This window comes from Gossypium hirsutum, chromosome A03 (genome assembly GCF_007990345.1).
Source record: "Gossypium hirsutum isolate 1008001.06 chromosome A03, Gossypium_hirsutum_v2.1, whole genome shotgun sequence".
Lineage (NCBI taxonomy): Eukaryota > Viridiplantae > Streptophyta > Magnoliopsida > Malvales > Malvaceae > Gossypium > Gossypium hirsutum.
This window is the reverse complement of record NC_053426.1, coordinates 29,620,962-29,646,851: the sequence shown is the minus strand read 5'-3', so window position 1 is coordinate 29,646,851 and position 25,890 is coordinate 29,620,962. Positions and strand designations below refer to the sequence as shown.

Genomic DNA, 25,890 nt, shown 5'->3' with positions numbered 1-25,890 from the left:
ATTGACATTCGGCTACAATGGGCTTCGTTTAGAATCATCGAAATGAGCTCTGAATTTCTTGGAACACACAACCGACTTCTGAACCTAAACAATCGTCATCATCCATTTGAAATTCGGATTCCATATTCGGAACACATTCAGCCCGTTTTGCAACCAATTCATCGTCGACTTTCTGAGCTTCACGAATTTGACGAATCAATAATGGTTTGGCCTCTAATTCGCTACTAACACATTGTCGGTAGAACAGACAAGTGCACATTCATCGCTCGTAAAGCAAATAGTGATTTCCGGCTTAAGGCGTCCGCAACCACATTAGCCTTTCCCGGGTGGTAATCAATGACAAGCTCGTAATCTTTCAACAACTCAAGCCAACGTCTTTGTCGCAGATTTAAGTCTCTTTGAGTCATCAAATATTTGAGACTTTTGTGATCCGAAAATACATGGCACTTTTCACCAAATAAGTAATGTCGCCATATTTTTAAAGCGAATATGATGGCAGCTAGTTCGAGATCATGGGTCGGATAATTTTCCTCATGTGGCTTTAATTGTCTCGACGCATAGGCCACCACTCGACCTTCTTGCATCAATACGCAACCCAACCCAAGTAGGGATGCGTCACTATAAATGACAAACTCTTTGCCTGATTCGGGTTGCACTAAAATTGGAGCTTCAGTCAAATAAGTTTTCAGTTGATCGAAACTTTTCTGACATTTCTCCGTCCATTCGAACTTAACATCCTTTTGAAGTAGCTTCGTCATTGGTGTGGCTATCATCGAGAAACCCTTTACGAACCGTCTGTAGTAACCGGCAAGTCCCAAAAAGCTCCGAACCTCAGTAATATTTCTCGAGGCTTCCAGTTAAGTATGGCTGAAATTTTGCTCGGATCAACTCGAATACCCGATGCAGATACCACATGACCCAAAAAGCTAACCTCTCCTAACCAGAACTCACACTTACTGAATTTAGCATATAACTGCTTATCCCGCAAAATTTCAACACTAGTCTCAGGTGCTCAGCATGTTCGGCTCATCTCTTGAATAGACCAAGATATCATCAATGAACACAACTACGAACCGATCCAAATATGGTCTGAAGATCCGATTCATCAAATCCATGAATACCGCAGGGGCACTAGTGAGCCCAAATGGCATCACTAAGAACTCGTAATGACCATATCTCGTTCACTGAGGCTCCCTTCAGTTGGTCGAACAAATCATCGATACGCGGTAACGGATATTTGTTCTTTATTGTCACTTTATTCAGCTGACGATAGTCAATGCACAACCTCATGGTTCCGTCCTTCTTTTTCACGAACAATACTGGTGCACCCCAAGGTGAGAAACTTGGTCGGGCGAAACCTCTATCCGTCAATTCTTGCAACTGAGCTTTCAACTCTTTTAACTCGGTTGGTGCCATACGATACGGAGCTATCGAAATCGGCGTAGTCCCAGGTACAAGCTCAATACCAAACTCTATCTCCCGAACAGGTGGTAAACCCGGTAATTCTTCAGGAAAAACATCCGGGTATTCACAAACCACCGGCATAGATTCGGGTTTCTTTTCTAATTCTTTGTCATCAATTACATACGCAAGGTATGCTTCCACCCTTTTCTTACATATTTCTGGGCCAACATTGAGGATATTACAGCTGGCAACCCCTTTAAGTCTGTAGACTCAACTCGGATTATCTCGTTATTTGCGCACCTCAAATCAATAGTCTTGCTTTTGCAATTCACAACTGCATCATGCGCGGTCAGCCAATCCAAACCAAGAATAACATCAAATTCATCAAACGGCAAAAGCATCAAGTCCGCCGGAAAACAGGAACCTCGAATTACTAGGGGACATTTCTTACACACTTTGTCGACAAGCACGTAACGACCCAAGGGATTTGATACCCGAATTACGAACTCAGTAGACTCAATAGGTAAAGTCTTACTGGATGCTAAGGTTTCACATATGTAAGAATGAGTAGAACCGGGGTCAATCAAAGCAATTACATTAGTATCAAAGAGAGTAAAAGTACCGGTAATAACATCAGGCGAAGAAGCATCCTCGCGGGCACGTATAGCATAAGCTCTGGCAGGCGCACGAGCCTCGGATCTGGTCGTAGCATCTCTAGATCCTCTCTGACCACCACTAGCATTGCCCGTATTTCTAGATGGTCTACCTCGAGCAGTGGTAGCACCCGGTTTCCCACTCTGATTTACATTATGTTCAGACAACCTCGGGCAATCTTTAATGAAGTGGTCAACTGATCCGCACTTGTAACAGGAGCGGTCATGGGATCTACAACTCCCTGAATGCCATTTACCGCAATATCGACATTCCGTTCTGTCTCGACGTTCATTCCCAACACTGGTGACTGAAGTGCCTCGTGTACCCACAGGGGGTCGATCACGATCTCGTCTAAAAAGGCCCGAAGTGCCTCTAGACCGGCCCACATCATCTCGAAATTTCTTCGATGCTGTTGAAGAGACTTTCCCGAGGATCTTTTATGAAACTCTTCAGTTCCCACATCAACTTTTGTTTTTCTTTTCTAAGCTCTTCGGCTTTACAAGCTCGCTCGACAAGTACTACGAACTCTCTATTTCAAGAATGCCAACGAACATTTTTATATCTTCATTCAGCCCATCCTCGAAGCGTTTACACATGATAGCCTCGACGAAACACATTCCGAGCGTATCTACTAAGTCTAACAAATTTTCGCTCGTAATCAGTGACTGACATAGAACCTTGCTTAAGCTCAAGAAATTCCTTCCGTTTTTTATCAACAAATCTCTGACTGATATACTTTTTCCGAAACTCAGTTTGGAAAAACTCCCAAGTTACTTGCTCTCGGGTACAACAGAAGTCAGAGTACTCCACCAATAGTAGGCAGTATCGCGTAGAAAGGAGATAGTACACTTTAGGCATTCATCGGGTGTACAAGATAGCTCATCGAGTACCCGGATAGTGTTGTCCAACCAAAATTCAGCTTGCTCAGCATCGTCGCTATCCGTAGCTTTAAATTCAGTAGCCCCATGTTTTCGGATTCTGTCAACTGGGGGCTTATTTGACCTTATCTGGTCAATTTCCGGAGGTAGTGTAGGTGCGGGGGTTGTATTAGTCGGGAATGGAGGTTGTGGAACAGCCGTATTAGTTCGAATGTATTGGTTGAACCAATCATTCATCACGCTATAGAAAGCTTGTCTAGCTTCATCATTCGGATTACTAGCATTAGGTTGAGAGTCCGCCGGCGCTGTCCCTTGTCGGGAGCAGGCGCTACACTCTCAAGATCATCAGCTACCGCTCGGTCGGGATCGGGATCCATTACTAAAATAAACACATTTGCAAATGTCAGAAATCGCCACACTATCAATTAATCACATAAAATGGCATGTATAGCTAGACCCAACGCATTACGGTAGTCCTAGAATCGACTAAACCGTAGCTCTGATACCAATAAAATTGTAACACCCCGTACCCGAGACCTTTCCGGAGTCGAACGCGAGGTGTTAACAGACTTAATTACTTTGTTTTCACAGTCATTAAAAAATTTCCAGACAGGCTGGCTAACCGCGTCACTGTGCCTTAAAAATCATATCTCAGTTCAAAAACTCGAAAACTGATTCCATAAATTTTCCCCGAAATTAGACTCATATATCCATCTGTGGATTTATTTCTAGAATTTTTGGTCAGTCCAATTGGTACAGTTTATTAGTTAAAGTCTCCCCTGATTCTGGGTTCGACTACTCTGACCTTCATGTATTCTGACTTGGATATCTCCCTGTACAGAGCTTCAATACTCATGCCGTTTGTTTCTATGAAACTAGACTCAAAGGGAATCCATACATATAAGGAATGACTTCTAATTATCTCTGGATATTTAAGTGAATTTTCAAAGTGAAACAGGAGATCCAGAAACCGTTCTGGACCTGTTTCACGAGAACTTTAATATCTCTTAATATACTGTTCATATGATTGTTTCGTTACTTTCATATGAAATAGATTCATCAAGGTTGATTACATAATTTATTCACTATTTAATTCCATTCCTACAGATTTTAGTGATTTTTCAAATCCACACCACTGCTGCTGTCAGCATCTGTTTCAAGGTAAACTTTACCTATTTCGTGGTTACCATGGACCAACTAGGGTTTTGTCATACATAGGTCCACATATGATCATATTTAGCCATTCCAATGGCTGATCATTTCCCAACACTTCTATTTCAATCCATAGTCACATCATGAAACCATATATATATACATAAACACAAATGATCTAATGCCATACTCCACTTCTACGAGCCATTTTCGCATGGCTGTACACACATACATCACAAAAAGTACTTAAAAACAAGGGGTAGTCCTATACATGCCATATCCAAGTTCAACTAAAAGAGTACCAAAAGGGCTTTGATAGTGTGGATGACTTCGACTTCGATGATCCCGAATCCGATAGCTAACGAACAAAATCTATAAAACAGAGAGCCAAAGCAACGGGGTAAGCATTTTAAAGCTTAGTAAGTTTCAAGTAATGAAATCGGCTTTGACTAAAGTATTACATTCACATAGCTAAATGAATCACTTTATTAATACACATTCTCATAATCATACTTACTTCACACTTCATCAACATATACACACACAAGGTATTAACTTATCTAAAAGCCGAAAGTTCGTTAGTCGATTGAACGAATACTATTTAAAACGAATCGACTTTTCCGAAGCACATGCAAACATACCTTATCGTTTGGGTTTGTCGAGCGTATTAATTGAATTTATTACAGCACAAAACGCTCACATTCAAACCCAAGTTTCTTCGGAATTTAGCCGGATATAACCACAAGCACAATTGCCTTCGGGTCTTAACCCGGGTATAGCAACTCGCACGAATGCCTTCGGGTCTTAGCCCGGATATATCATCTCGCACAAATGCCTTCGGGTCTTAGCCCGGATATATCAACTTGCACAAATGCCTTCGGGTCTTAGCCCGGATAAAATCACTAGCATAAATGCCTTCGGGACTTAGCCCGGATGTATTCAAATGCTCATGCACACATATATCAATAATCATAACACATCCATATCTTATTTTCGTTACTAAGGCTCAAACACAAACATTTATTAAACCTTTCCAATTTCGGCTCAATAGCCACACACGAAGAGTATGATTTCAATTGGCTTTATAACATAGTCTCTATGCACATTCGGCTATCTGTCATAGTATGACTAATCATTTCAATATAATTCAAGTAGGGTCATTACTCGAAGACTTACCTCGGATGTTGTCGAACGACTTCAATGGCTATTCAATTACTTTTTCCTTCCCTTTATCGGATTTAGTTCCCCTTTGCTCTTGAGCTTAAGTTCAACAAATTTTGAAATAGTCATTAATCGACTATTCAAGTATTACTTTCAGAATATAATACATATAGATTCGACTTTCACACACATAGATTATAGTAAGCTTTATAAAAATCAATAAATAATTCATTAGCAAATTTTCATTAATGTTTACAATATAATTACAATTTCCCGATAAGCTGACTTCTGAGCAACAGTCACTAAAGTTTTTATAACTGGAGCTACGAAACTCCAAATCAATTGCCGTAAATTTTCCTTGACAGAAGACTCATTTATCTATTATCCATAAAAATTTCAAAATTTTTAGTTTAGCCCATCAATACCAGATTTTTCTTAAAGTTCACCTTGTTTCACTGTTTGACTAAACTGACTATCCTTCACTACGAATCAAATTTCTCATTGTACAGAATTAAAATATGTTCTTGTTTATTTAATTTGAAACTAGACTCATTAAGGAGTCTAAGCACATAAATTTTATCTTAGGGCCATTTTTGTACAATTTACACTGATTTTATAAAAACAGGACAGGGAATCTAGTAGTCATTTTGACTCAGCCCCACAATACTTCAAATATCTCAAGATCGGTAACTCTTTTGTTTTTATAGTTTCTTTTGTAAGAAACTAGACTCTTCAAGCTTTAATGACATAATTTACTCAGCTTCTAATTCAACTCCTACAAATTATGGCGATTTTAAAATCACCTTACTGCTGCTGTCCCCAAGCAGATTATTACCAAATCAAATGCTAACATTTGCATTTCACCTTAGTAGCTAGCTTAGCAAACCTTAATTAAACATATAATTCACACATATCACATTCCAAGCATTCACTCTATTCTATCACTTAAGGTACAAACATTACTCAATAACTTCCTAATTCAAATTCGGCAACTACACCATGACCATCTTAACTCGTTTCTCATCTTGCTAACAAAAACATAGTAAAGCAAATCTTCATACACAATGGTTATCAATTCATCCATTCACTAGGGACATAACCTAATGTTCAATAACAACCCCTCCTTTATCAAGTACACATTCGGCCTTGGTACCTAATAAGGTAGTCGATTCCTTTCCCTTTAGCACCCATTGCTCACATATGATTATTTGTATAGTTCAAACACTCATCTATCTTTGCTCATCTAAATTTAACATGGAACAACAAAATTCACCATTGTCAAATACCATAGCCGAAAGCCCTAGTCCATAACACAAATCAAAGTTTCTACATGGGTTACCAAAGTAGCTTGATATCTTACTCAAGATTAACCAAAATTTCATGAACTAATATAAATTTCTTACCTTCTATTAGCCTAGGATGACCGAATGCCTCCCTCCCAACTTCCTCTTTACAATCGGCCAAGAAAAACCAAGGATACAAGCTTTGTTTTCATTACTTTTTCTTTTTTATTCTTTCTTTTATTTATTTCCTTTCTTTTGCATAAAATAATGGCCATTTAATTAAGATTTAGTACATATTATATATATGTGACCATCATGGCCGGCCACCACTTATAAAAAAAGGGGTATTTGACATGCAAGTACAATTATTTGCAACATGCATAAATGGGCCACCTTACATTAGCCTAGCACATTTCTAATTTTCTCACATAAGTCCCATTTAATAAAATTCACTTACAATTAACAAAATTCAAACATGAAATTTTCACACATGCATATATACATATAAGAAACATCAAATATGACGGTCAATTATTTTTACGACTCGGTTTAGCGGTCCCGAAACCACTTCCCGACTAGGGTCAATTTTGGGCTGTCACACGGGGATCGTCAGAGACTATGTCACGCTATCCAACCATCTACTTGGTACTTTTGAGTTGTTTATATATATGGTATATGGCATCTATAGGCTAGTTATGGTACTTTGGTTGCGAATATAGCCATGAGATTTGGCTTATAAATATATATGTTTTGTTTTGTATTTATAGCCATGAGTGATGGCTTATTTTGGTATGTTTTGGTATAAATGTGATTAAGGTTTCATAGTTGTTCAAATGGTTATATTTTGAGTTTGGTAAATGAGCTATATGGTATTATTGAAGTTGATAATTTGAGAAGTTTATGCTTGTGATTGTATGCTTGATGATATAAGTATTTGAATAAGTATTTGGCATTGATTTGAGTATTGAATTGGTTGAAATGGATTTGGTATGATTGTGTGTTGGTTGATGAGTTTTGGCTATATAATTGTGTCTTAAAATGATATCATATGAGCTTGTTTAGGTATGCGGAAAAAGGGTAGCAAATTGGCTTTGCAAATGGCCCATTTTTGTCCATAGGGCGTGTGTCTTAGCCGTGTGCGACATACTGTCATGATACACAGCCGTGTGTACCCTGGTGTTTAAATTAACCTTATTCCGGTGACGGATACGGGTTAGGGGTGTGACACGATGAATACACAATTAACCTTATCTAATGATGGTTCGATTTTAGCTGAATTAAAAGCTAAACCAGTATTTCTTCAGTAAATTTTCAAGGCTCAGAAATGTGATAATGAGTTACAAGCTAAAAGATTACAATACGAGTCGACTACTGATTCAGAGTATTAGGTTGGATACGATGATTATTTACTATTTTGAGGTAGAATTTGTGTACCAAGAAATACTGAGCTTATTCAGAAAATTCTACACGTAGCACACAGTGGTTGTTTATCTGTTCATCCTGGGAGTACTAAGATGTACAATGATTTGAAACAGTCATACTAGTGGTTGGGCATGAAATGAGACATTTCAGAATTTGTGTCGAGATGCTTGGTTTGTCAACAAGTTAAAGCCGAACATCAAGTGCCTTCAGGACTACTACAACCAGTGATGATACCAGAGTGGAAATGGGATAGAGTTACGATGGATTTCATATCGAGATTACCCTTATCTCCAAAAAAGAAAGATGCTATTTAGGTTGTTGTTGATCAACTGACGAAATCTGCATATTTCATTCCAGTACGTATAGATTTTTCACGCGAGAGATTAGCTAAATTGTACATGTTTGAGATTGTTAGATTGCATGGAGTGCCAGTCTCAATTATTCCGGATAGAGATCCAAGGTTTACATCGTGATTTTTGAAGAAATTGCAAGAAGCTTTGGGTACGCGGTTACACTTTAGTACTGCATTTTATCCCCAAAAAATGGTCAATTCTAGAGAATTATACGATTCCCGAAGAATTGCTTCATTGTTGTGTTTTAGAGTTTAAGGGCAACTAGGAAAAATATTTACCGTTGGTTGAATTCGCGTATAACAAGAGTTTTCAATCGAGCATAAGGATGGCATCGTATGAAGTTTTATATGGTTGTAAATGCAAAACTCCGTTATACTGGACTGAGCTTAGTGAGAAAAAGATTCACACGGTTGATTTGGTTAGAGAGACCGAAGATAAGGTGAAAGTAATTCGCGACAGTATGAAAGCAGCTTCAGATTGACAGAAATCATATGCAGATTTAAAACGTAAAGACATTGAATTTCAAATTGATGACATAGTGTTTATCAAAGTATCATTGTGGAAAAAGATTCTTCATTTTGGTAGCAAAAGAAAATTAAGTCCATAATTTATCGGGCCATATGAGATTATCGAGAAAATAGGGCTAGTGGCATATCGGCTAGCTTTACCGTCAGAATTAAAAAAGATTCATAATGTATTTCATGTGTCGATGTCATGCCAATATAAATCAGATCTGTCATACTTAATTTCTCCAACAGAAGTTGAAATTCAACCTAATATGTCATATAGCGAAAAATCGATTAGAATTCTAGCTAGAGAGATTAAAGAATTAAGAAACAAAAGCATAACTTTAGTGAAGGTTCTTTCGCAATGTCATGGGGTCAAAGAAGCTACGTGGGAACCTGAGGAAGCTATGAGAAAACGGTACCCTAACCTATTTTCTGTTAAGATTTTCGAGGACGAAAATTCCTAAGGGGGGAGAGTTGTAAAACCCATTTTTAGTCAAATCAGAACAGCAATTTTGGGACCACAAATTTGAGGTCAAAATATTTATTTTATTATTATTTTAATGTCTACAACATGTTAGTAGTCTATTATAAAAATTTCGTTAAGAAATTTTATTGTTTGCATGTTTAATTCAATAAAAAAGACTAAATCGCGTAAAGTATAAAAGTTGTGTTCTAATAGTTAAAGGTGTCTAATAGCTATGCAACCTTAAATTAGAGGCCCTTGTATCATAAATAGCCCATAGGTGAGATAGTGGAGGATGTTGGCTTGGCATATTGAGTAAATTTGCAATTATTAAAAGGTTAATTATGTAAATGGGTAATTAAATGACATATTCATAAAACAAAACAATTTTATTTTATGTTCATATTCTTCAAAAACACACCAAAACCGATTCTTCTTGGAGAAAATAGGGGTAGGGTTCGGCCATCTTCATTTCTTCATTTAGGTATGAGATTTTGATTCGTTTTTAATGATTTTTATGTTTTTGGAGTCGTTGTAACTTAATCTAGCTAGCCCAGGGACTAATTTGCAAAAATGTTAAAGGTTTAGAGTTTTACCATTGATGAATATATGTGTATTTTGATGTTTGATGATAGAAAATGAATGGTTATTGTTAGTTAAACAACATTTGTTAAGTAATTTTTGATAAAATTGTCAATTAGGGATTAAATTGAGAAATGTGAAAATTATGTGGTAAATGTGTGAAATAATGAAAAATATGGGCTTCTATGAGTATAGGTAAAATTCAGCTAGCATGGGTGTGGACTTAATTGCATGAATTTGTATTTTTATGGGCTAGGGACTAAATTGTAAAGAAGTTGAAATATTAGGGGTAGAAGTGTAAAATTGTCATAATATGAATTTTTGGACTGAATTGAATAGAATTTATTTTGAATAAGTTAAATTTGATTATATATAGATCAAGAAAAGAGAAGTACAGAATTAGATTAGGGAAAAACAAAATTGTTGATTGATAGCTTGATTCTCTCCGCATAAATTCGAGGTAAGTTCGTATGTTAATAAACATTAATATAATTGTGTTTTAAATGATTTATAATTGTATTATTGATGAATATGACCTTACAAAAATGTACGACGAAGACTTGGCTATGTGTGAAATCTTGGTTGAACCTTAAGAATAGATTAGGATACAAATGACATGTCATTAGGGGTTATAGTGTTTTGGGTGCTGGTCCGTACGTTCTACTGGTGCCTGAGTTTTCTGGCATGTGTTGTGGATTCTTTTCAGCTTGTGTGAGTAGCACCGGGTAGCTACATCTTGACCATCAGCCTGTGTGATTTAACATCCTAAAATAGAGCCTAGTCGAAATAGTGGTTTTGGACTACAAATCTGATGTTAAAATATTTGTTTTATGATTATTATGAGTTCTAGGATATGAAAATAAGAATGTGTTAAAGTTTCATGAAGAAATTCTAAGTATAAGGTGTCCAATTGGAAATTAGGGACAAAATTGAATAAATTGCAAAACTTGGGTTCTAGAAGCAATTTGCATGAAATTACTTTGAATTATAAATTAGAAGGTCTTAAATAGAAATTTACCCAATTTCTAAGTTTTTGGAAAAAAATGGGCATGCATAGAAAATTTTGGATGTTTTGTAAGGAGGGACATTTTTGTCATTTGGTAATAAACTTAATAAAAAGGAAAAAAGAAAGCCAAAATCAGCCATATTCTTCCCCATAACTGCTGAAATTCCTAGAGCTCCATAAACTAGGGTTTTTTACATTTCAAGCTCAATAGTAGGTGCTCTCTAACCCTGTTTTTAATATTCTTTGTAATTGTAAGATCCTCGTAACATGCTCTATACATTTCTACCCATATCTCAAGCTAGGGTTCATGTTTGGAAAGTTACCCATGCATGAGATGCTTGTGTTTTGATGAATTATGGAGGAATATGAGAGTTTAAAGGATGGTAAACAACTTTTACTAGGTAGGTTTTCATGGAAATGGCTTAAAGGACCATTTTGTAAAAAGTATAAAATATGTGGTAGAAATGTGAAATAGAGAAAAATATGGGCTGGTATGAGCTTAGGATACATTCGGCTAGGCATGGGTAACCAAGGAATTTCATGCATTCCATTATACGAGCCTAGGGACTAATTTGTAAAAATTTGAATGTTGGGGGCAAAATGGTCATTTTTCCCAAGGGTAAAATTTAGGTCCAAAATGAATAGTATGAGGTATTAATAATTTATTTTTACTTATATAGACCCCGAGGAACCAATTCTGGAGGTTGACCGTGGAAAACGAAAGGTTTCAGAATAACCGAAATATGAAACCGAAGCGATTACTAGGTAAGTTAGTGTAACTCGAAGTAAACTTTAAATATACTTGAAAATGCATATTCTTAAATGTATGTTAATTTAGATATTGATTGCATGATAATACATGAAATGTGGTAGTGAAAAATGAAAAAGATGACAATTGTCTCGGCTGAATGAAAAAGGGAGATTTTATGGGTAAATTCTTATTTACATGACATGAGATCCTGCACGTGTTGAAGAAAGGGATTTAGCCTGGACGGGTAATCCAATGATCTCAGTATAGTAAGGATCTAGCTCGGACGGGTGTTCCTTAAGTGATTGAACCTCCTGATGAAATATGTGCATTGTGGATTTAGCCCAGATGGGTAATATGATTAAGGACTGAAATTAGCCTGAACTGGCATTTCAGATCCGAGCTTATTGGAGTAATTATTGTTGTAAGGGATTTAGCCTGGAATGGTAATCCCGACAATACTCCTTGAATTTATGTTATGAGGGATTTAACCTAGATTGGTAATCCCGCCGTAAGAGTGAGGCTCACAAAAGTGTACATTTAAAATGGTCACTAGCATAAGTTGACGATAAACGGGATACCCATCTAGATTTTTGAGAAATTCAATGAGACTATAATGAGAAACGAGAATGGAAATGTTTGAATTGATGAGCTCACCTAAGATTAATGCTATATTGCTTGAAAGGAAACTAACTTGATGATTGAGTGTATGTGATAGGGGATTTATACTATGCATGTTTGGCATAAACATCTTTTAAGGTTGTATGCTAAATAACCGGTAAGTTTACATTCCTGTTATCCGAACTTACTAAACATGTTAATGCTTACCCCCTTTCCTTTCCCTATTTTACTGACCTCGTGGACTCGTAAAGATTGAAAGACGGTTGGAGTATTGTCAACACTATCAGCTTATCTTGCTTTGGTATATAGATATCTTTACTTTGTTACAATGGCATGTATAGGTTTTTGGTTATTTTGTTATATGTGTCATTGGTTAGCCAATGTAAGGGCTTGAATGATATACCTATTCATTTTGTATATGGCCATAAGACATGGCTCATTTTGATGTAAGTTGTAACTTACTAATTGTGCATGTTGGTGTTTAAATGTTCATGAGATGGTTAAATGTGGTATATCATGAATGGACATGTGAAATGTGGCCAAATCACTTGGAGATGACTAGGTCATAATTGGCAATGAGTTATAAAATAAGCCAAGTCTAAATGTGTTTGATGATATGGTAATCCTTAATACAAAGAGGATAATCTAGCATGTATAAAACAAATGAGATGAGGTTAACATCCAATAGACCATTGAAGGTAGTCATTGGGCATATTTAGGCCCTGTTAAATACCATAGAAGTTCACAGATGTGTGTGGATGTTGAGAGTGACCATTGGCTTGGATAGTAGCCTCCAAAAAGTTCCACACGGGTAGACACACGGGCATGTGTCTAGGCCGTGTGTGACACACGGTCAGTTCCATGGGCGTGTAGTACAGCCATGTGTCCCCTGCACTTAAAATTTTTAGGTCAGTATGTATGGTAGTAAACACACTGGCAAAGACACAGCCATGTGTCTAAACCGTGTGGAGGACACGGCCTAGCACATGGGCGTGTGTCTTGGCCGTGTGCCCCAAAATGCTTGATGACATCATAAACAGAATGCTCAGGTTTTTGGATACGAGCGACGACACGAGCGTGTCTAGGCTGTGTGAAGGACACGGGGCAGGGACACGAGCGTATGCTCGGCCGTGTGAAAACCCCTGTAGGTTCAAAATGGAAAATAAATTTAATTAATTCCACACGGGTAAGGGACACGGGCGTGTGCATTACCTCCACACGAGGGTGTGAGGCTTAAACCTAGAAATTTTTCTAAGATTTTCTTAAGCTCTCGGTTTAGCCCTGGATCATTCTTAATGCATGTTTTGGGTCTCGTAGGCCTATAATAGGGACACTACGAATATGTTTGATTGGTTTTAATTTGGAATAAAAATTTTTAGCCTGTGATTTTTCGAAAATGTCATGTTTGTGTACGGTAATGCCCCGTACCTTGTCCCGGTATCGGGTACGGGTAAGGGGTGTTACATATGAGCAGACCCAGTGATATCTCGAGATGAGCATTTATATATGAGATATGAGATTGAGATGGTTTCGACCATGTATTGGCACTTAAGGTGCAAGATTCCCGATTATCCGATATTTTTCCAAATGGTTCAATGGGTATATCAAGGATATCAAGGGTAAGAGATAGATACGTATTAGTACAGGTATGTACATAAATTATTGAGCATTGAATCCCTGAAATTTGTAAGCTTCATGATAGATGAATGAATATATGTTAGCCCTGTGATTATATGGATTTGTAGAATTTTATGTTTATATTACTTGAATGGTGAATGAATGGTAAGTTATACTTATAAACTATATGAGCTTACTAAGCTTTATAGCTTACTCTGTTTACTTTTTCGTGTTTTATAGTGATTTCGAAGCTTGCTCGGATTGGGAGTTGTCGGAGATCTCATCACACTATCAAGTTGTCATTTTGGTAATTTTGAACTTGTGTTTTTGGTTATATCGCATGTATGGGTATTGTGGGTAATATTATCTATATGTTTGTTACGTGTATAGCTAATTGAAATGGCTTGTAGTTGATATATATAAAGGTTATGTGTTTAGCCATGTGGTTTGGTTTGTTTTGGTATACTTGGTTATGTATATATATAGGTGTGTAAATGGCCTTTTGTTAAGTAGTTTATAATTGCTATGTGAATGCTTGTTGTGAATTGGTATTTTCAGTATCAAATGGTTGAATTTTAAGGTATGGTATGCATATAGTTTTGGGCAAAATAATACATATTTGAAAGAGACTAATTAGGTGAATTCTTGAGAGTGAATTTGGAATGTTTTAGATTGGTAAATTATGATATTATGTGCATTATAGTTGTTGGTATTGGAATAGCATGATTTAGGCTTGGTTGAGATTGGTTTGAATGCCTATTGATGCAATATTATATGCCATTTGACATGTTTAGGTTGATGCAAATTTTGGTGAGAAAGATGGCTTGGAAAATAGCCTATATTTGTCCACACGGGCATGTGTCTCAACCGTGTGTGACACTCGATTAGGATGGTTAGGTGACACAGCTGTGTGTCCCTTGATACTTAATTAAAAACCAAGTCAGTAGCTCCACACGACTCAGCACACGGGCGTGTGACTTGGCCGTGTGGCATAAGTCAGTATATCCTACAGTTTTGGCACCGCCTAGCACACAGCCTAGTACACGGGCGAGTGAGGCCATTTTGAAGGGTACACGGGATAATCACACGGGTGTGTGGTTGGCCGTGTGACCTAAGTCAGGGAGTTACACGGGGTAGGACACGGGCTAGGACACGGCCATGTGATCCCATTTTGAATGTACACATGGCTTGTGACACGGACATGTCTTTGGTTGTGTGAGACACACGGCCAGGCCACATGAGCGTATGTCCCCTGTATTTTAAAAATTTTTCTATGTTTTCCAAAAATTTCTTGAGTTCTTGGTTTTGTCCCGAACCACTTCTAATGCTTGTTTTTGGCCTCGAGGGCTCATGTTAGGGAGTATATGGTTGTATTTGTATGGTTTTTAATTGATATGTGGATTGTAATTTGAATTGTACGATTATTTATGAGATTAGTCTAGTAATACTTCGTAACCCTATTCCGGCGACGAATACGGATTAGGGGTGTTACACTCACGATGTTTGGATAATGATGATCTCATGTCTGAGGATCGTATACATAGTAATTACTATGAGTAATGTTGTGACTACTACATAATAATCCAAGAAACATACTTATAGCGGGTCAGTCCAATATGTTATTCTCTAACACACATACTCATGTATTGATTTTGACATCCCATGTCAATGACAACACTTTGTTATCAATAAACTACACGTTAGTCTTAATGCATTATTGTTGTCTAAGCCCACAAGAATACACGACTAAGAACCTTTTTAGAATAATCATATTATTTTCAGTATATTATTATAAAACAATTTTTTTATATACACAAAAAAGAAACTGAAATAATAATGACAATACATTGTACTAATAGACGAGGTAAAACAAGTATGTTATTACAATCATCTGATGATTGGTCTTTGGGCATACTCTAACAGAGGGAAGGTTGTTGGTTGTTTGATTCATGCTCAATTGCAGGCATGAATGAAGCAATGAGGTGGACAGTTTCATGGGTAAAAGTTGTGTACTGATTTTTAATTATTTTTTAAGTGTAAGGACCTCTTAATAAATATCTTAAAAGCTTATTTTGGGATGCTCATATGCTTTTACCACATTGTCAGGGGTATCATAACCTCTATGGCTCAGTGTCACGATACCCCCTTCTAAATATGATTTCTTTTTTGGGCCATTACTGACTTCCTACACTAACTCAATTATATCATTACGTCCACATGACTTGTTTAGCTAATTTGGGTCTCGAAAGGGCATAGAAACATACAAAAACAATTTATTAACAACAAAAACTAAAAAATCAACAAAAAAAAGAAAAGACACCTAATTTTCTTGAAAATAAGCTTATTAAGTGTAATGAAGAGCTTAATTTGACATTTCAAATTACAACAGATCAAGCTAACCATATTGTTTGATTTTGTTCATATAATTGTCAATAAGGTAGATTGTTGAAGCAAAATGAGTTGAGAGTTGTCGAATGACACTTGACAGCGCCAACTGCAAACTGCCATTGAGGTGGTTAAAAACTTACCTTATTTGGTTTGTTAATTTAATGAAGATAATCTTTTAACCTGTTAATGTGTTGTGTTTTTTAAGATGCGATGATTCATCTATGGAAACCAATCATTGACATTTGAGGGTTGGGCTGGATTGAATTTGAGTGAATCAATTAACTCTTTGGTATGTGGAGATGTGATCGAGATATTACTATTGATTTTGGAGAGCATATCTTCGGGTGATTTATTTTCATTGTCGTTGGTGTAATAACTATTTTCAATGAGTTACTTTGTATTCACTTAGATTCTATGTTAGCAAGACGAATTCAAATATTTGCTTTTAAGGCTTCTATAGGTTTTTTATAAGAGCTTATTGAGTGATTTCTAATTTGTCCGGTGTGGAACTATCTTGTGAGAGAGTGTAAATTAAATTTTAAACATTCTTGAGTGTTTACTTCCCAAGTTCTAAAGGGGAGAATTTGGAGATGAGTGTTCTACTCTTTAGGTGCAAAGGTGAGATCTCTATACTTGGGGAGTAACAAAGTGTGAATCATTTGTTGTATTCATGATAAAAGATAAATTCAAGCTAGACTCGGTAGACGTAGAAAAACCAAACTGCGAAAACAAACCTTGATGTTATTTCTATTTTATTTGCTCAATTTTTCATAATGTCAAGTCGTAGTGGCCATTATAGTCTAATACTTCCATTGCATTTGTTATTTTAAGCAAACAAGCAACTTAAGTTAGCAACAAGAGAGAAGAGAAAGAAAAAAAGAAAGTGTTTTGGAATAATTATAAAGAGATCTTCAAGCTTTAGTCAAAAGTAAAAAAAATAATACTACGTGTCGTTATTCAATTGGCTGATGTGTCACATCAGTAATTTGATAGTTTATTAATGATAGTGACTAGTTCGAATTATTATCTTAATTAAGAGTGGCTAAATTGAAAAAGACATTAAAATGACCAAAATAGGAGAATCTTATTTTAGAGTAGCCTTGGTTGTAGTTTACCCAAAAAAGCTATTACAAAATAATCTAATAAGCATTCTCATGGTGGATTAGTAAGTACAATGTTATGTTAACCATACCCATTCTTTTGACATATTATCATCAATCAATCACATTACTTTCAATGTATTATTATCTCAACCCACAATAATACTCAACTGATGACAATTTAAGAATAATCATTATTTTCAAGACATTATCATTAATCAATTTAGTTAATACATAAGAATAAAGATTGAAAATGATAATATCAATGACTTTATTAATAAACAAGGTAAATAAATATATTATCAAAATCATCTCATAATTGATCTTTACGCTCCAACAACAACAACCGGACTTGTTACAAAATTCTCGAAGGTTTCTTGATTAACAAGAAACTCCTACATGAATAAATTAACTCCTAAATTGGCAAAATAAAATATCTAAAGTAAATCTCCTTTAAAATGTATTGAATTAGAGTCATACTTGATACATACTTCCTAAAAATTAATTATTAATTAGTAAATTATATATTTAAGGCAACAAAAAAAATTTAAGACATCTTCTTATTTTAGTAACAAAATACATAATTAAATTAATTAATCAAGTCCCTCTTGAATCATGATCTTCCAAGCACAAGTCTTCAAGATAAATTTCTTGGAAGTTCTTGGAAACAAAGTCTTACTTATAATTTTCAGCTTAGACTCTGCATAAAAATATTGGGTTTGGAGGTCTAAAGGACCATAATATGTTTTTACAAATCCTAAGGCCAAAGCATACAGTCAAAGAGAAATGCCCGTCGGATATCTCAAGTAAGAATTGCTCTTTTGTTGGGCTCTCTTTAGATAAAATTTGGGCTACTTTAAGAGAGTATGTTGATCTATCGACAACGGGGAGAAGATAAGGTTTTGGATGGACATTTAGATCCCGAAAATAGCTGAACGATATTGGTAAGAGGAATAGGGCTAAGTTTGTTCATTGCCTTGAAACTCCGGTACTAATGTGAATTGCCGCTTTACCAAACCCCCTTATAATTTAATAGGTCCTGATCTTTGTACCTGGCGCTGGATTCGGAAGGGTTATAGCTTAAAATCTAGACACTTATGCTTCACTCACCAAGGATGCCTGGGACCCTCGTGATGTTAAAGGGATAGTAATTTGGCACCATCAAGGTCCAAAACGAGTCCAACATTTACTTTGGGTCACTGTTACTCTAACAGAAAGTGATGCTTGTCCGGTTTGCGATACTACTTCTGCAACTGTTATTACAAATACTTACAGATTGCCAGGCTGCTAAAGCTTCGTGGAACAAAGTGGTGAGAAACAATGTAAGCCATAAGCTTTTCAATTCTTTCCCTAATGATTGGGTAATTTGGAATGTTCAGAACAAATTGCAGGTTCAATTTGCAGACAGACTGGCGAAACACACTTATATAGTTCAAGTTCAAGATGCATATGTACAGCATTGACGTACAATGAAGACAGACACACATGATCATCTTTACCATATCCCAACTTGGCAATGGGCCTCGCTAACAACATTACAATGAACATTGCTTGTTCTTTATAACAATGCCACGACTCCCAACTATTTTACAAAATAACTGGTACCAAAAACTGAGTTCAAGTCGCAGGTTTCCCTTCCCTCTTCAGTAATTCCTGATTAAAGTTGAAGTCAAAATTACATATTATTTCCATACAAAAGCAACTGATGAAATTTTTTATACCTGTTTGGTAGCGGCAATTGAGACTCCTGTCTTTCCTTTTTCTCACGTTGGCACTCTCCACACCAGCTTGAGAAATCTTTCTGATATTTCCTCAGCTCACGGAAGACCGAACTGGAAGAAAATTTTGCATGCTGTTTAAATGGTTGGCCAGAAAAAGAAATGGCCCAATTCTAAAACTCATACATCCACAATCCACACAAATTACAATTCAGGGCAATCAGACCGACATGAACCCCAATAGTTACACAACTAGGAAAAATTAGTGCATCACATGCTTTAAAACATTGAACAGCTCTAGTAATCATCTAACAGAAAGTTCAAAGTTGATAGTAACAACAAAGGAACTAAGCAATTAACAAAGTTAAATACAAGACGATTTCATCTCATTAGACTTCCTTGACTAGTTTCAAACAATGCAAGGACAATGCACTCCAAGCTATTTTGGAACAAAACCTTCACTGATGCATATTTAAGGGAATATGGAAAATAAGTCCTAAACAGCTCCAACACTACAATTTTGTTTCCATCAACTTAGATTTGTACCAAATACATAAAACAAGAACATAGATATTTCAGCCGCACCATTCTCCAAGGATGCATGTGCCATCTAAATTAAATTTCCAGTCATCCACTTATTTTTTATAGTATTTTAAGTCCAAAAACAAGTCTAGATTCTAAATTTAGTCCAACAAATACATTAATGTTCTAAATACTTTGGATTCCCTAAGAATTTTTTTGACATTGTTCTTCACATTTCAGTATAAAATACTAAATTAAGATATTTAAACGCAAAAGAATGACTAAGTTTCTTTCCAACTTGCTACATATCAACTTTAAGAAAGCCTGACATGATTAGTTATCCCTTTAGAAGATCATTATTAAACCTGTCATTTCTGTTACTAACTCGAAAATCTGAACCAATCAACCAAACCCAACCCAATTTAACCATAAAAATCAACAACCCAAATCCGTCCAACCTGAACCTGAAAATGATTCAAACCCAAAATGACTTAAACCAGAAACAACGCAATCCTGAAATGCCTGGAACCTGAATTGATTCAAACCTGTAATGGCCCAGCCCAAAAAACCCAGACCTCTAACCCGAATGACCCAAATGCAAAATTTACCCAAACCCAAAACTAACCTGAACCAAAATATCTTGAAAATTCTTAAACGTGAATTGACCCTATCCAAAATCAACCTGACATGCCTGATAGACAGGCCTAGTTATTATACTTTGGTGCATTCATAATAATGTGCAAGAGAAATACACCTTCTGCACCACAAAAGTAAGTTGACCCGATGACCAGATGTTGTGGCTCTTGCACCATGCCTATGGCGCCCGCGATGAAGAACTGCCCGTCCTGGAACATGAGAATAATCCAAAATTTCCTATAATGCACAAAAAAAGAGAACATGTTAAGTGCTCGTTTTGTTACAATGACAAATTAACAGCAGAAAAGTAGATGGTTTTTATCTTCTCCTCAATGAACCAATATCTGCTAACCAATTTAAATACCACGCCTACCCATGTTGTCCAGAAAATTTCAAAATGAATGGGACATCACAATCATTTCCTGTGTTCATTTATACGAGGAAGGTCCAAAGAAGCATAATAGGCTATCTTGATATTCCCATGATTTCTCGCTAGAAACTTGTACAAATAACTAAATAAAGGGAGGGGAGTGGTAGCAGCGTGTCTGAGATGGTGTGGTTCTTGTTGACTTGCTACTACAGATAATTTTTTATCAAACTGAAAATAAACTTGATCCTAATGCTTTGTAAAACATGCAGCTATTATAGCTGAATAATTAAGCCAAAGAAAAGTTAAAATTCTTGTGTCTTAAAATGAACAGTAAAAAGGAAAAATTAATCAGAAGGATTAGCATACATCTGACTGGGTTTCTGTATTGACATGTTTATCACACCGAACACCTCGGAAGAACAAGTCCCCACCGGAAAATTGTTTACCCAAGCAAACATTTAAGGTGACTTCTGAATCATCTACATGAAAACCTACAAGCACAGAGCTACAGAAGTTTGTGAAGCTACAAATTTAAGAAGAAGATTTTAAACTGAAAAAGCTCAAGCTGCAAATATGTGATAGGTAGACTAATAGAAGAAGAATCAAAACAGCCAATGCCATAATTTAATAAGGAATAACGTAATAAGAAAGCATTACAAAGAGAAATTCAGAAAATTATAATGTGCAATACCTTCTGAAGACTCATATTATAGAATCGAAAGAATCATCAGTTTTCATCTATTGTAGCTAATGCTTTAATCTCCCAAGGTTATAAATAGCACAGCTTACATTATAAAATATAAACTTTATCATTCAGAGCCTAATAGAATGGATTTAATTGAAAATTGAACATAGAAGTTAGAACCTACCAAGCTCAACATCCCTGTTAACTCCATATTCAACAACAAAACCATGATGAGAATCCAGAGTAGATCCACCCACATCAGAAAAGAAAACTGCAGATCATTTTCCAAAAATAATTAAAAGAAAACATATTTCTAGGCTTTAACTCTCAATATGCATATATATATATAGTTGCATGCTTTTTCAATCTCATGATGGAAAATTAAATACCTTTGGATATAGGTCGGATAAAGTCCTCCATCAACTTGCCAAGCATGGTTTCCAGACCAAAGTCATCTAAAACAGCACCAAATTTGTTCATTGTGTTCGGTCGCATGATTCTGAATTTTGTCTCGTGGACCCATTTTTCGAAGTTTTCTACCTAAGCAATCAGAACCTGATAAGAAAAATATGAAAACTAAAAAACAAAGAAGTTAAAAGTAGAATTTAAAAAAAGAGAAGGCGGCATTGGTGTAACCTCAGATAACAACAATTCACAGAAATGGGGCTGAAGCATTTCAAATGTAAAAACTCCTTGAGTAGGTTCAGCCATTATACTTCTAAAACTTTCCCCTTTATTCTCATTAATTGCTTTGAGAAATGAGGGCGCAAAGAAGTTTGAGGCATGCATGGCATACAGTTCCCTTTGTAGAGGCTGCAAAATGAGAGTAAAGTTAACAGGCATACATACATATATAAGGCTTATGAAGATGAAACAACAAACTACAATATATTCCAGACATAAATCAATTTTTAAAACAATACCTGATAGTGTGATATAATCTTTTGCCTGTATTCTCGCTGCTTTTGAACCTGTTAACACTCAATAAAAGAATGTTGTTAAAGCCAGCATCGCTTAATTTAAAATCTGTTCCAGGCAAATCATTTTCGATTTCCAGAGATAAAAATTTTAAAATAATAAATATATTCCCCGTACTGCATTGTATTATAAAAGTTCATCAGATCTTCACCTTCCATAACGTAGTAACATATATATAATTTCATAACAACATAAGCAACGGCGTTACATTTTAAAGGAAAAAGAATCAGGACCTGAAACAAACATGTACCAATATGAAGCAAAAATAAAGGTAGTAAAAAATGAGAGGGGAAGCTTACGCGAGTACGTTCGCCTTCAGGAGAGTAACGAAGAATAATATCGCGCATGTAATGGAGCTTGGAGTCACGAGAGAGGGAGAGCATCGGGGGAGGCAAGTAACGTTCCAGGGAGCTGAACAGAAGCGGACTGAACTCCAAATGCAAACCCTCGTAGCTTTCCGGCTTGTGCTCCGTGTTAGGGTTCAGCCGTAACCGGTGCGTCGTCGCCATGCTCTGCAACACCGCCATGCCGTTTCCGTTATGACCACCTGTTGGTGGCGTTGGCTGTTCGTTCTCTTTCCTAGACACTTCTAAAGACATAATTTTCCTTTTTTATATTCTTTTTCAAGATTTGGGTGAAGGCGGAATCGGCTCGTTTAACGAGCCAAACAGGAAAAACAAAAAGAAATTTTCTATCCAAACAAACAGGGAAAGAAATTCAATTCAAACACTAACCGTAGCAGTTTTTGTAAATTCAAACAAGCAGGGAAAAAATTCAATTCAAACACTTTCAAACAAATAGAAGAAAGAAAATCAATTCAAAAACTAACAGAGGTTAAAAAAACTCATTTTCCAACCATTTCTACCAAAAAAAGAAAAACGAAAGAACGCAAGATTGAAAAAAAGACTAACAGTGGGTATTTAAAGAAACAAATAAAAGAAAGAGATAGAACAGATAAAAGGAAACGGCTGAAAGCCGGAATTAGCTTTTAGGAGACTTTTAGAGTTAGGGTTTTTTGGATTTGTGATAGGCAGCCAGGCAGGCGAACTTCCGACTTCCGAGTTGGAGGGTATTTCAGGAGTTTGGGCTTTACCTTAATATTTTTCTATTTTTTATGCACTTCAATATCTAGGATGCTTCTTTCATTGTAAACTTGTGGGATAATGGCAACATATTCCCTATATTTTAACAAAAAATTTAATGTGGTACCTGTAGTTTCAATTTTTCCAATGTGGTACTTATACTTTTTTTTTCTGTTTATCAGGTTGGCAATGTGGTCTAACGGGATTAACTTTTCTTTGAAATTGACATAGGATTAACGGGATTAAAGAGTGTCACATGTCAATACGATCAAAGAAAAAAGTTGAACAAAATGAAAATAGGGACTTTCAACGACTTTTGTAAAGTGATTTTCAATAAAAATGTTAAATAGGGACTTATTTATAAAAGTCTATAAAATGTATAGAAAAGTGTGAATAAATGAAAAATATGGGCTGTTATGAGTACAAATAACACAATCGGCTACGCTTGGGTTGTGATGAAATTGAATGAAATTCATTTTACGAGCGTAGGGACTAAATTGTAAAAAGTTGAAAAGTTAGGGGTAAAAATGTAAATTTTCCATAATGTGTTTCTGGGCTGAATTGAATAATGTGATGATTAAATAAGTTAAATGTGGTATTATAGATTAAGAAAAATGAAGTTCGGGTCTAGATCGGGGGAAAACCAAAGTAATTGACGAATAGACCTCTTTGGTCGTTTTTGGAACCGAGGTAAGTTCGAATGTTAAATAAGCTTACTGTGACAGCCAAGTTACCTATCGGAATGGTTTCGGACCGCTAACGAGTCACCGAATGTTTGAATGTGATACTTATTGTGTAGAATATGTAATTATGAATGTGTGAAATTTCAAGCTTCATTTGGTTGATTTATGTGATTTAGTCATAGGACTTATGTGAGAATTCTAAATGTGATAGGTCAATGTTGAGGACTACTAGTGCTGTGGACAAAGGGGACTTGCATGTCAATTCCCCCTAATGATAGTGGCGGCCATGACAAGGAAGGATGGGCAAAATGTCATGAACATGTTTTGTGTGGAATTGGTATGATAATACGAGTGGTTATGGGTATGACAAGAAAAGGGGATTGTTCATTTTTATCTTCATGCTTGCCAAAACTAGAAAGAAAAACAAAGAAAATTTCTCATCCTTGGTTCATCCTTGGCCAAAATTTTAAGGAGGAAAGAAGAAGAAAGGTGAAGAGATTCGGCCATGCATGTAGCTAGGCTAAGGTATGTTTGATGATGTTCCATGAGAGGCATGCATGTTTAGTTGTTAGCTTGAGTTCTACCTAACCCATGGTCTAAATCTTGCTATGTGATGGAAATGGCACTTGACCATGGATGAATCATTCTGGTTGATGTTTGATGTTGTGGTGATGAGGCATGAGGATGAGTTAAGATTCGGCCTAGGTGGAGGTTGTGTTAATGCCATTGCATGCAAAATATGAAGCTTGTTAATGATGCATGTGATGATGGCTTGATGATTCTTGAACCTCCTTTTAGCATTTTTGTTGTGTGAGCACATATGTGCATTGGTTGCTAAATGGAGAAGAATCGGCTAGCAAGATGTGTGCTAAGGCCGAATGTAACTTTGGATGTTAATGAGCAATGCATGTGTTAAATTGATGAAAAGGGGAGGATGCTTTACTAGTGTGTACATGTGTGTATTAAGTGTTGAAATCGACCCCAAAAATGGACATGCATATTCGGTCAAGGGCAAGAAATTAGCTAATATGTGGTGTTGATGCATGATTTTTGCATGTATGAGACTTTAATGTCTAATGTATAAATATGGGCTAAGTGCCTTGTGTTCATCTTTTGATGCCTAAAATGATGAAATCAATTTATTTGTTTGATTAAGCTCAAGAGCAAAGGGGAAATAAAACCGATAAAGGGAAGGAAAAAGTGGTTGAATAGCTAGCGGAATCGTTCGACAACACCCGAGGTAAGTTCTTGAGTAAGAGAGCTTAAATTTCGATGTGATTAAATCATGCTCTATGTGTGGCTATTGAGCCGAATGTGCAAGGACAATATGTGCCTTGTGTTTGAGTTTCGTAAACGAAAATGAAATATGAATGTGCTATGAATTATTGTTAGATGTGCATGATTAATTGAATGCTGTCCGGGCTAAGTCCCGAAGGCTTTGTGCTAAGTGAATATATCCGGATTAAGATCCGAAGGCCTTTGTGCGAGATACTAAATCCGGGTTAAGTCCCGAAGGCATTCGTGCGAGTTATTAAATCCGGGTTAAGTCCCGAAGGCATTCGTGCGAGTTGTTAAATCCGGGTTATGTCCCGAAGGCATTGTGTGAGTTACTAAAACCGGGCTATGTCCCGAAGGCATTTGAACGAGGAGCTATATCCGGTTAAATCCCGAAGGTACGTGATTTGGTAATGAATGAGCTTGCTGTAAAATTCCAGCGAATACTCGAAAAACATCCCAATATGGGGATATGTTACGTATGTGTTGAATTTAATCGAGCCCTTACAAATAAATGTTCGCTCAGTTGATAAACGAGCTACCGGCCTTCGGCCAAGTTAGTTTATTGTGTATGTACATAATGGTTGTTAATGTTGTGAA

General features: G+C 36.3%; 1 non-coding gene across 1 annotated transcript; it reads right to left on the bottom strand.

Annotated features, from left to right (window-relative positions):
- Positions 1-18,664: 18,664 nt before the first annotated feature.
- Positions 18,665-23,349, bottom strand: LOC107941559 (2-oxoglutarate and iron-dependent oxygenase domain-containing protein CP2). The gene is made up of 9 exons (XR_005923105.1): positions 22,550-23,349; positions 22,196-22,243; positions 21,909-22,085; positions 21,662-21,812; positions 21,457-21,543; positions 20,954-21,078; positions 20,336-20,454; positions 19,063-19,173; positions 18,665-18,994 (listed from the first exon to the last, which is right to left on the bottom strand). It is a non-coding gene; the product is annotated as a 2-oxoglutarate and iron-dependent oxygenase domain-containing protein CP2 (transcript).
- Positions 23,350-25,890: the final 2,541 nt, after the last annotated feature.